General features: G+C 39.9%; 1 non-coding gene across 1 annotated transcript; it reads right to left on the bottom strand.

The window, feature by feature from the left end:
• Window positions 1–7,562: 7,562 nt before the first annotated feature.
• Window positions 7,563–7,691, bottom strand: LOC136143940 (small nucleolar RNA SNORA81). Its single transcript, XR_010658439.1, has one exon. It is a non-coding gene; the product is annotated as a small nucleolar RNA SNORA81 (small nucleolar RNA).
• Window positions 7,692–12,543: the final 4,852 nt, after the last annotated feature.

Consider the following 12,543-nt stretch of genomic DNA (forward strand, 5'->3'; position numbering starts at 1 on the left):
TTCTGTAGCAGCTTATGGAAAACCCTGAGCAAACTTTTTGGCCAACCAAATACTTGGACAATTTTTCTATAGAAAGTTCAGTGTTTTTTATTGACACTTTCATAGCACTAATATGTTTATAACATACATACATAATTAATATTAGTAATATATACTATATATGTGAGAATGAAAGTGTTGCTCAGTTGTGTCTGACTCTTTGTGACCCCATGGACTGTAGCCCACCAGGCTTCTCTGTCCATGGAATTCTCCAGGCAAGAATGCAGGAATGGATAGCCACTCCCTTCTCTAGGGGATCTTCCCGAACTAGGGATCTATCCTGGGTCTCCTGCATTGGCAAGCAGATTCTTTACTCTCTGAGCCACCAGGGAAGCTCGATATATTATACACACACACACATATGTGTGAGTATGTCTGAATGGGCAGAAGATCTAAATGGACATTACTTCAAAGAAGACATACAGATGGCCAGTAGACACATGAAAAGATGCTCAACATCACTAATTATTACAGAAATGTAAACCAAAACTACAGTCAGATATGACCTCATACCAGCCAGAATAGCTATCATCAAAAAATCCACAAATAATAAATGCTGGAGAGGGTGTGGAGAGAAGAGAACCCTCTTACACTGTTGGTAGGAATGTAAATTGGTACATCCACTATGGAGAACAGCATGGAGGTTCCTTATAAAGCTAAAAATAGAGCTACCATATGACCCTGCAATTCCATTACTGGGCATATATCTGGAGAAAAACATGATCCAAAGGGCTACATGCAGCCCAATGTTCATTGCAGCACTGTTTAAAAAAGCCAAGACATGGAAGCAACTTAAATGTCCATCAGCAGAGGAATGGATAAAGAAAATGTGGTACATATATACAACGGAATGTTACTCAGCCATTAAAGGGAATGAAATAATGCCATTTGCTGCAATATGGATGGACCTAGACAGTGTCATAAAGAATCAAGTAAGACAGAGAAGGAGAAATATCATATGACATCACTTCTATATGGAATCTAAAAAGAAATGTTACAAATGAACTTACTTACAAAACAGAAAGATATGCACAAACTTAGAAAACAAACTCATGGTTGACAGGGGGAAGGAATAGTTAGGGAGTTTGGGATGGACATGTATGTAGTGCTATATTTAAAATGGATAACCAACTAAGACCTATTGTATAGCACATGGAACTCTGCTCAATGTTATATGGCAGCCTGGATGTAAGGGGGTTTGGGGGAAAATGGATACATGTGTATTTATGGCTGAGTCCCTTTGCTGTTCATCTGAAGTTATCACAACATTATTAACAGCTATAATATTCACAGGTATATTCACAGCTATACCCTAAAACAAAATAAAGAATTCAATAAAACATAATAAAAATTTTAGCTCCCCAAACTATGAGAGAACACACTTCTTTTGTTTTAAGCCATCAGGTTTTTGGTTATTTGTAACTGCCACCAGAGGAAACCACATGTGTGTGTTCATGTACATACACAAGCACACAGATATAAACATGTTTATTTGTGTGTGTATTTGTCAGACTAGCTCATATTAGTGTGAAAGTGAAAGTGAAGTCGCTCACTCTTTGAGACCCCATGGACTATAGCCCACCAGGCTCCTCCATCCATGGAATTTTCTAGGCAAGAGTACTGGAATGGGTTCTCCAGGGGATCTTCCTGACCCAGGGATCAAACCCAGGGATCGAACCCAGGTCTCCCACATTGAGGGCAGATAATTTACCGTCTGAGCCACCAGGGAATCACTGCTGCTGCTGCTGCTGCTAAGTCACTTCAGTCGTGTCCAACTCTGTGTGACCCCATAGATGGCAGCCCACTACGTCCTCTGTCCCTGGGATTCTCCAGGCAAGAACACAGGAGCGGGTTGCCATTTCCTTCTCCAGTGCATGCATGCATGCTGAGCTGCTTCAGTCGTGTCCGACTCTGTGCCACCACATGGACAGCAGCCCACCAGGCTCCTATGTCCACGGGATTCTCCAGGCAAGAATACTGGAATGGGTTGCCATTTCTGTAATTCAATGTAATTCAACTTTACTGCTTCACCTTCTTGTTCTCCAACTAAAGTTAAAAAATAATCTCCTGGAAAATATCCTTCTAGCTCTTGGTTTTATACAACTTACTCTTCTTAATTTTTTAAAATACAATCTAAATTTAAACTTCACTATGTGTCTTCCCTATGTGTCAGTTGGTTATTTTTGACCTAATAAAGCGATGTGTCTGTCCTGTGTTGTTCTTGCTCCATTAACATTCCACAGTCAGTGACGTTTACAAGCTCAAAGAAACGAAATCACCAATTTAACAGAATTAAAATGTGCTTCAGTCCTGAAGATTTTATTCTTCCATAAAGAATTTTCATAGATAAATACAAGTACATAGACTTTCATATACTGTATCGTCTCTGGGTCTTACACAATGTTGATTCCCTCCTCTAGGTCCCATATTTTTATATATTTCTAGAGCACTAGAATATGAGACCCTTGAGAGAGTTTCATACTTCCTTGAGTCCAATGGTAGCATTGGTCCCAGGACTTAATTGGTGCTCAACAAATGTTTATTAAATTAATCCTGAAAACTTTGAAATAAATCAAATGCCTGTTCATTAAAACATCCCATAAGGGCTAAATCTAGACTGTACATCACAGTTAGGAAGATCACAAATGTAAATATATAGGGTTGAAGGTGATTTGCAAATATTTGTAGGTAAATCACACAAAGACCATGTAGATTTCTCTTTGGCAATTGTGAGTGAAATTCTATTCATCATAGTCCACAGCATGGCTATAAGGCATAAGTAACAACCTTTTTCATCCTTGCTAGTGAAAAGCCTTGTCTGCTCCAGACTTGGTCTATGTTTTCTTACAGCAAAAGTTTGGACCAGCAACACAAATTGAATCCTTCACCCACGCAACTTACACACCGAACACTGAAACTGACTACATCAGTGGTATGATGGTTGTTTGATTATGAGATGAGAAGCACTGTGAGAGAAATAGAAATAAATTCTGCATCTGACCTTAGGAGAAAGCTGTTACAATCAATTAAAAGAAACATCAACAGCTAGAAGGTACTGTGATCTCCATGGTGTTACTGCCTTCCACTAATCTTGCAGAGAGGAAACTCTGGGATACTGTGCTCAAACTACTAAAAGCCATTCATCTCCAAGAAGTTGTGACAGTTACCTTGCTATTTTCTTCCCAGTCCTCAAGGGGAAATTTAATCAAGGTTGTCAGAGCTTGAAAGAAAAGGGGGAAAATACACACAATCAAGCTACCCTTCAATAACCAGATAAAAACCACCAAGAATTAATCAAAACTTAACTTGAAACCCTTCCAGAACTGCAAAACTCTCACAGCATCCCAGAGATAGATGATCCCATGAATTCTGACATATGCAGCACACTGGTTTGATAAAATGGGGATGTTTTCCTGCCGTAAGAGGTATAATTCACTATGCTTCATATGCATTCATTTAATAAGATCCCTGTTTCACATCCAGCCAGGCATTTCTCACAAACTGCCATCTTCACAGGCTCTGCTGATTCAGCTTTCCACTGTACTGGGTCAGGCTGCCACCAGCTGCCATTTTTTCATGACACAAGTTAATGATCGGGTGCTTTCTTGCATGTTGAGGTTCACAGATAACTAATATATTTTAGCACATTCATTATGGTCAGTTTTCCACTAAGGAAAAAACTGCACATTGGGTTGTTCTGCTTTGACAAATGTGCTGCTACATCGTGAAGGCTGATTAAAATCAATACTTCTGTGGAAAATTACATACAAGATGTATTAGTATCCAGGATACTCTGATAAGAACGCTTCTTATTCTCAATTCTGCTCTCACCCCAGCCTCTCAAAAAAAGTCACACTAAAACTGGATGTGATTATTCATGAGGAATTCCGTGTTTTTTCAACTGACAAATTAAAATTACTCATCAGTTAGGCCATAGCTTGTCATTTAAGACAAGGTGAATTTTAGTTTAGTTTGGAAAGTAATGCTAGTTAATGAGGAACTGCAAGAAATTGAAAACATTCTGAAGTCATATTTTATGTCCAATCGAAATTTCAGAAAGCCTCCAGAAATTCAATGGCATAAACTTTCTCAATTGAAACAAGAAGAGAGCAAAGAACAAGCAGAGAGCAGTAATTCAATAGAGGAGAAAAGCAAAATTGGAGATGACCACAAGATATAAATCCTGTGCAAATGTGCAGACAATTGGGGAAGAACTTTGGGCTTTGCATGGGTACAGAAGACAGACATACACAAATCTTGGCCAGATCTTAAGGGAAATGACCCAAACTAGCAGCAGCATTACTTTTAGGTAAGTCTCATAATTCCCTGCCCAGTAAGTATCAGTTAAGTATTATTATTTCCATTTCACAGAAGAGGAACATAATCAGAGAGGCTCAGTACCAAAACTGGAATTCAAGCTCAGGTTTCCCTGATCCAAAGCTTGGCTCTTTACACCCTGCCTCTGCCCACATTCCCTAATACCCACTGGCAGAATTAGTCGCTATATACTCTACGGCAGGGGTCCCCTCCCCAACCTCCAGGATCTAAAGCCTGATGATCTAAGGCAGAGCTGATGTAATAATAATAGAAATAAAGTGCACAATAAATGTAACTGGCTTAAATCATCCTGAAACCATCCTCCCTCCTATGGTCCATAGAAAAATGTTCTTCCACGACCCATTCCTGGAACCAAAAAGGTCGGGGACAACTGCTCTATATTCTCAAAGTTTCTCTTTGATTGTTTACTGGTTTCTGCATTTTTGGCTTTTATATCTGGGTAGCAGTTCTTATCACTCTGTATGACAGTTTATCTCCTAACATGACTGTCTCTCATGGGACTGAAGCTCCCTGAAGACAAGACATATTTTACTGGTGTATTCTTGTCACTGAGCAGTACCTGGAACATAGTAGGTACTCATTAAAGGCTTGTGTGCTTGTCCCATCATTCACACATTAGCATTTATTAAGCTCCCTGTACATGTCAGACACTGGGGATGGAGCAGTAAACAAAAGCAGACAGAAGACCCTGATCTCCATCAGTGAGCAGAAAACATCACCCAAATCATCACATGAACTAAAACACATTGCACAGCCCACTGAGGTGTGTGCTATGTCACAGGGGAACAGAGAACTTCAAGAGTAAAGGACAATTTTGAGAATCCAGGAAGGATTCTAAAGAAAAGGATTTGTGAGTGAGCAGTCAAGAACAAGTAGATGAGTAGAAATTCCCAGCAATCCCTCAGCAGGAGATGACACAGCAAGACTGGATCCATAGGAGGATCAGTGTGGCTGGAGAGCAAAGATGGAGAGGGAAATAGGTAAGCATGAAGAGACAGCACAGCATCAGAGAAAAACACACACTTCTCATCAACCAGAAGCCATCTATAGAGACTTCCACAAAGAGAAAATCCATGATCGCTCATTTCAGTCTCAAAATGTTTGGAGCAGCTGTCCATTTTCTTTCCGAACTCCCTTTAAAAAAAAAAAAATTGCTCAACTTATTAGATAAGTAATATTCCATTAGTACTGGACTGTCCAGACCAGGGACTGTCAGCAGCAACTTCTCTGACCACTGGAGAGTCAGGGGCACCTCTGAAGCAGTAGTACCTGAAAGGAGGAGGCTGAGAAGGCAAGTTTCCTGTAAATGAAGTTGAGAGGAAGCTCCTTGTCCACAGTGCTGGTGGTAAAACTATGCATTCAACTGATTATCCAAAAAATAATATCAGTGATTAGCAAAGTGAAGCGAAAGTCACCCAGTTGTGTCCACCCTTTGCAACCCCATGGACTATAGCCTGCTAGGCTCCTCTGTCCATGGGATCCTCCAGGCAAGAATACTGGAGTGGGTTGCCATTTCCTTCTCCAGGGGATCTTCCTGGACCAGGGATCAAACCCATGTCTCCTACATTGGCAGGTGGATTCTTACCACTAAGCCACCAGCCCTAGTGTGACCCAATGTCAGCCTGAAGATAGCATATTCCTCACCTTTCAAGCAGGTGCTGGCACCAGGTAACTGGATCAGCAATCCCATCAGATGCATCCCACAAGGGAGAAGTCAGCTCTACTCTCCGAAGGTGCTTGCTGCAGCCAGTGTGGGAAGAAACTAATGAGTACAAAGCAAAGACCTGCGTGTTGAGTAGTTAAAGTTTACTGGTTTTTTTTTTTAACCCCCAATTGTGTTTGTAGTGATTCCATCAGCAGAAACTACCAATACACTGAATTGCCATGCATTACCTGACATGGAATTTCCATTTTGCTCTGTTAACAAAGACTAGAGTTTAATTTCCAGGGACGTCTCAGCACAGATGCTCAAATGGAATGATTAATCTTTTTTTTTTTCCTGTTCATTCTTTAGAAACTCATTTTTTATTTATTTATTTTTTAAACATTAAACAATTTTAATAAAAGTTTCTGTACAATGCTAAGCAGTTTTATTTACACATAGAAAATGTAATAGGAGTAGTGTTTGAAATTACAGAACTCCTTAAAATTTCAATGGCAGGTAAATCTGGAAAAAATAACAGCATTCCATTCACAAATATTTTCAAGCAATAAATACGTATTTATAAATAGTGTAAATTTACATCAGGATTAGAAACAAAAATCACAAATCTGAAGTTTATTCCTTAGTCTATGTGCAATCCATTATCTTTGTGACTTGGCTGTTAATTTTTTAAACATTTTATTTAGGAACCAGAAGTGTAATAACCGTCATGGTTTCAAAACAAGACAGAAAAACATAAAAGCAGTAAAAAAATTCCTTACCTAACTTTTCACATTAAAAAAAAAGTTGACCAAATAAAGACTTAAAATTTCTAACTACCTTACAAAGAAATGACCAGCTAGGCTGGTATTTTTTTCCAAGGAAAATTCTGAAGAGGGGAAAAGACAGATGAAAACCAATTCGTCAGCCCAGAAATAGAGAAATATAAAAGAGGTTGTCTTCAAGTCAGTAGTCTGTATGATGTTGCCAGTTTTGTCAGATATATACAAAACATGGAAATTATTATTTTGTTTCTGAGGAACAGCTGATCAGCTTTGTGAGAGTCCTGGAGTAGGAGCAAAGCTCTCCCCTGTCCAGTTGGTTGACACTCCCCACTTGGAAGGTTGCATAGACACAGTTTTCAGCCAGCAGCCTTATGAGATAGCTACAAAAACCAGTGGTGCAGAACTGGGTTACTTCCTGAATAGCAGAAAAGGTCTCATTTGATGTCCATGGAACAATATCAAGATGAGGAGGATGGTAATGGAGGAGAAACTCATTTTTTAGATTGGTCTAAAGACATACTTTGGCCACCTCATGCGAAGAGTTGACTCATTGGAAAAGACCCCAATGCTGGGAGGAATTGGGGGCAGGAGGAGAAGGGGACGACAGAGGATGAGATGGCTGGATGGCATCACCAACTCAATGGACATGAGTTTGAGTAAACTCTGAGAGTTGGTGATGGACAGGGAGGCCTGGCGTGCTGCGATTCATGGGGTCGCAAAGAGTCAGACACGACTGAGTGACTGAACTGAACTGAAAGACATATTGTACCAAATCTTTAGACAAAGGACACTGGACATTAAGAAAAGGGTCCACCCCAGTATTTGCAATCTAGGGCAGTTACTTGTCTTCTTGTGTGTACTATGGTTACTTTCTTAGGAATGAAGAAATAGCAACTCATGTGCATAAGGATAAGTCATAAGCAGAGAAAAAATTATTTAAGAAAAACATAAAGAGTTAAGGTAGCATTAAGAGATCTCTACATTTATATGAAGTTGAAAGACAAAATAGGGTGAGGATAGATTAATAAAGAGTATCCTGCATGGTTAGCAATAAAAAATGCTTTTTCATAGACATTAGTGGGGTTTATTTTGATTGGCTTTTTATTAGTGGTTGTAATTCTATTTCCTGGATCAATGAGTCCAAAATTGGATATTAGCAACCACAGGGGTACAGTAACTCAGGTAACCCTTGAGGATAAGCAATTAAAATAGATTAGGAAATGGCTTCTTTTCATAGCTGTGGGCTAAGTATCCAGAACCAGGTTGCTCTCAGTCCCTGCTGGGGAGGGGAGTCTTTCCATACCCTATTTTTGGCCCTTATTCTCTCTCCTTCACTTCCTTTTGGTCTCCTGGAAATGAATTCAATTTGTTCACCCTAAGGAACTGAGAGCTGTTAACAGCTTAATATGTTATCTCTCCCACTGGTATTTGCACTTTGATAGAGAATAATGCCTTAACTCAGAAGAGTGAACTGCTTGGGCAATGAACTGAATGGAAGGGATCAGGGTTCAGGATAGGCAGGTACATAACCCCATGTTGCTCACTGGGCCAGCTTATAGGATCAGGTCAGAGAGGACCCAGACCAGGGATTCTCAAAGTGCAGCCCAGTGAGGCCCTGAGAGACTGCCAGTGGTTACATGAGGTCAAAACTACTTTCATAATAATACTAGGATGTCATTGCCCTTTTACTCTTGTTTTCTCATAAACAAGGTGGAGTTTTCCAGAATCTTCATGATGGGGAGTATCACAACCTATTGAACACAGAAACAGGAGAGTTCAGATGCCTATTAAGTCACATGTTAAGAACATTTGCAAAGATGTAAAACAATTCTTCTTTGAATTGTTTTGTTTTAGAATCTTCAAATGCTTAATAAAATAATTTTAATCAAAAATTCAATGAAAATTTTAAAACAAATAAATGTCAATACATTTAAATTTAAAACCTTAAATAAAAATTTTAAGGTTAGAAACACATTTTTAAAAATTTTTTGATGTAGTTTGTGCCAGCAACTTTTCTTATGCTTAGTATTAAACAGTTTTGATTGTACATGGAAAATAACTACATTTTCCTATTATTTTCCATATTTTGGAATAAGTGCTTGACATATTAAAAACATTTTTAAATGTTGTTAAATACTGTATGACATTCCATTGTATGAATATGCCATCTTTTACTATTTCTTATGTTAAATATTTAAGTTTATCATTCCCTCTTAGAAATAATGGTAATGAACATCTTATGTGCCAACTTAGGAACTAAAGAATATTTAACAGAAATTTGAATCCCTAAAGTGCATTTTAAATGGGACACCTTAAATATATTGAGGTTGTCTATGTTATACTACACAGAAACATCAAAAATATAGATTTTTAGCCCAAATGTTTAGGTAACACCATCATATATGGAATGGTGTTCTCACTTTTAAATTCTTATGGTAGTCTCAGCATTTTTTGTATATCTATCAGGGTATTTTGGATTACTATGTCAAGTCAACCTTACTAATAGGCAGTTATTTTTTTAATTGTAATTAATGTCTACATGAGCAACTTTGTAAAAGTTCTGGATATAATTCTTAGATATAATTCTGGATATAATTTAAAATGGAGCGACAGATACTGAAGGAAAGTTCAAATTAGTTGATAATAAAATGAGTGTGGGAAAGCTTTAACCAGCTGAGCAGAAGGGCAGAAAAATTAGTTAGAATAACATCAGTGAGTGGGTGTGACTCAGTCAAGAAACAAGCACAACCTAACTGAAAAATAGGGTACCAATTAAAACAAATCTATTCCAAGAAAGCAAAGAAAACCATGTGTGGCATCACCCAGCAACACGAACATGTGACAAATGTGATGTATATGATAGTATTTGCACTACTCTCTCTCCCGATTAGACATGGATTATCCAGAAAACAAAGACCCCATAATATAGACTTAACAGAAAGCCTCAGTATCAGGAAACCCACTTCAAAGTCATCCAGACGAACAACCTAATCTCATGGCCCACCCCATGCTGACCATAAGGCAGCACAGCAAAAAGGTGACCCCCAAAGAAATGAGTAGAGGAAATGGCACCATTTTGTCATCATTTTCCTTGGAGAAACAAGGATGCATGACATTTTATTAATAGGTGCAATCTCCTTATGTAAGTAACCTGGTAAAAGGTAATAGGGTGATTTCATGCTCTGCTGAAAAGATGGGATGGCTTTCTACCCTAAAGCCCTTGGTACTTTTTCAAGCACAGCATGGAGCATATTTGCTATTTCTTTATCACAGATAGAACTTCAGTGATGTAAAAGAGCTGACCCAGCTTCCTGCAGAAAGGCTGTTTACTACGTACACGGTTGATTTCGTATACTCCAAGGCCTATTGGCTGATGCAGTCATAACCAATATGGACACTGACTAGTGGACTTGCAAAGACAGCTGTCTTGGTTCTTTCATACCTTTTGGTTATATCACAAGATGCTAATTCATGCAAGACCACAAGGTCAGTGTCTTGTCCATTTGACCTGTTACCTCTTACAGTGTCACATCTCCTTACAAAGATTTTGAGACAAGTTGCCAACAATCTCAAAGTTCTGATGGTTTGGAGAAGGAAATGGCAACACACTCCAGTATTCTTGCCTCAAAAACCCCATTGACAGAGGAACCTGGGGGGTTAGAGTCCGAGGGGTTGCAAAGAGTTGGACACGACTGAGTAACTAAGCATTCATCATTAAGTCCTGGAGGTATGCATTCCATCCTGTTTTCATTCACAACTTCCATTTACTCACTCAATCCACAAATATATACTGAATGACTAGTGTGTACCAAGCACTTCTAGGCTCTAAACAAAACAAAAAATGCCTGATCTCATGGGGAAAAAAAAAGCGGTGCAGAGACAGGCAGTGTCAGGCTGACATCTTAAACATGATGGTCAGGGAAGGCCTCACTTAGAAGAAGTCATTTGAGCAAGACGTAGTGAAGGCGATCCACAAGGATATCTGGAGAAGGAATGTTCCAAGCAGAGATCCAAAGGAAGGAGCATCACCTAACAAGTTCAAAGAGTAGCAAGAAGTATAGGGTAGGGTGAACAAAGGACAAAAGTGGGAAGGGAAACAGGAAGAAGGGCGGTGGGGGCAGCAGATAGCGAGGGTCTTAAGTGCTGTTAGAGGCTCGTTGGTTTTTCTGAGTGAGGTGGAAAACCACTGGAGCTTTTGTACTGATACAAAGGACTGATATTATCAGATCTGCCTTTTAACAGGACCCCCATATAGAGAACAGACTGCCAAAAAATACAAACAGAAGAGGGAGACCAGTTAGAAGACTACTGGAATAATCCAAGTGCAAGATCATGGTGTCTCAGACTACAGTATAGCAGGGTAGGTGATGAGAAGCGGACAGAATATGGGTCACTTTGGAAGACGGCGCCACACAGAAGTTGCTGACAGATTGAGAAAGAAAGGGCAAGGATGGTCTCTCAGTTCAGTTCCGTTCAGTCGCTCAGTCGTGTCCGACTCTTTGTGACCCCATGAATCGCAGCATGCCAGGGCTTCCTGTCCATCACCAGCTCCTGGAGTTCATTCAAACCCATGTCCATCTAGTCAGTGATGCCATCCAGCCATCTCATCCTCTGTCATCCCCTTCTCCTCCTGCCCTCAATCTTTTCCAGCATCAGGGTCTTTTCCAATGAGTCAACTCTTCTCATGAGGTGGCCATAGTATTGGAGTAATCGTTAAATACACAGGAACCCCCTTTCTGTAAGTTTGCTCTATGCCACTTTGCTTTTATGAAAGATCTGTGTTAGCACTTGCTTTTACTAACAGAAAGAAATCCAAAAAAGATTCTTTTTTTTTTCCTAAGATGAAAAGTGAAAATAGCACTGAGCGTTTCAGAGGCAGTGTGCACCCCCAGCGGTAAGAGTGGCACCTCCAAGCTCGTCCCCCAGAACCACACTCACTGCCTCAGCACCAAGCCCCACAGCTTCAAACTGTGTTTGTGTGAGCATCTGTGCTTTACCTAGATTTATTTTGTGCATTCCTTAGCAAGATGTGCCCTCAGGTAACTGCTTCTTCACTTTACACCATGTCAGCTTACAAAGTTTCCATAGGAACATTCTACTTTCAGATAGCGAGAGAGGACCGCATAGGTTTGGAGATCAGGGACAGTCTGGACTAAAACTTGGGTCGGGAGTCAACAGCATGTAATGATGCTTTTAGGTAATAAGACTGTGTGAGAGCCCTAAGCAGTAAGTGAAGGTAAAGAAGATGACTGGGCATCGAGGTTTATGGCTCTGCAGTATAAAGAGGTCAGGACAAGAGAAGAAACCAGCCAAGCAGAGAGCAGGAGTGGCCAGTGAGGAAGGGGGAGGCTGGCACTGTAATGGGGAGGAGACCATCAGGGCTGCAAATGCTGATGTCGTTAATGACCTAAGAACTAACCACTGGATTTAACAACTGGAAGTTAGTAGTAGTCTTGAAACGAGCCATTTGTTTGAAGTGACTGAGGCAAAAATCTGACTGAAGTGGGTTTAAAAGCAAATGTGAAAAGATAATTTGGAGATGGTAGATATGAGTTGCATGCTTGCTTAGTCATGTCTGACTCTTGCAACCCCATGGATAGTAGCCAGCCAGGGTCCCCTGTCATGGCATTTTCCAGGCAAGAATACTAGAATGGGTTGCCATTTCCCACTCCAGGGGATCTTTTTGACCCAGGGATAGAATGTGAAAGTTCTTTCAAAGAATTTCACTCGGAAGAAAAC

The sequence above is a fragment of the Muntiacus reevesi genome, chromosome 10 (assembly GCF_963930625.1).
Source record: "Muntiacus reevesi chromosome 10, mMunRee1.1, whole genome shotgun sequence".
Lineage (NCBI taxonomy): Eukaryota > Metazoa > Chordata > Mammalia > Artiodactyla > Cervidae > Muntiacus > Muntiacus reevesi.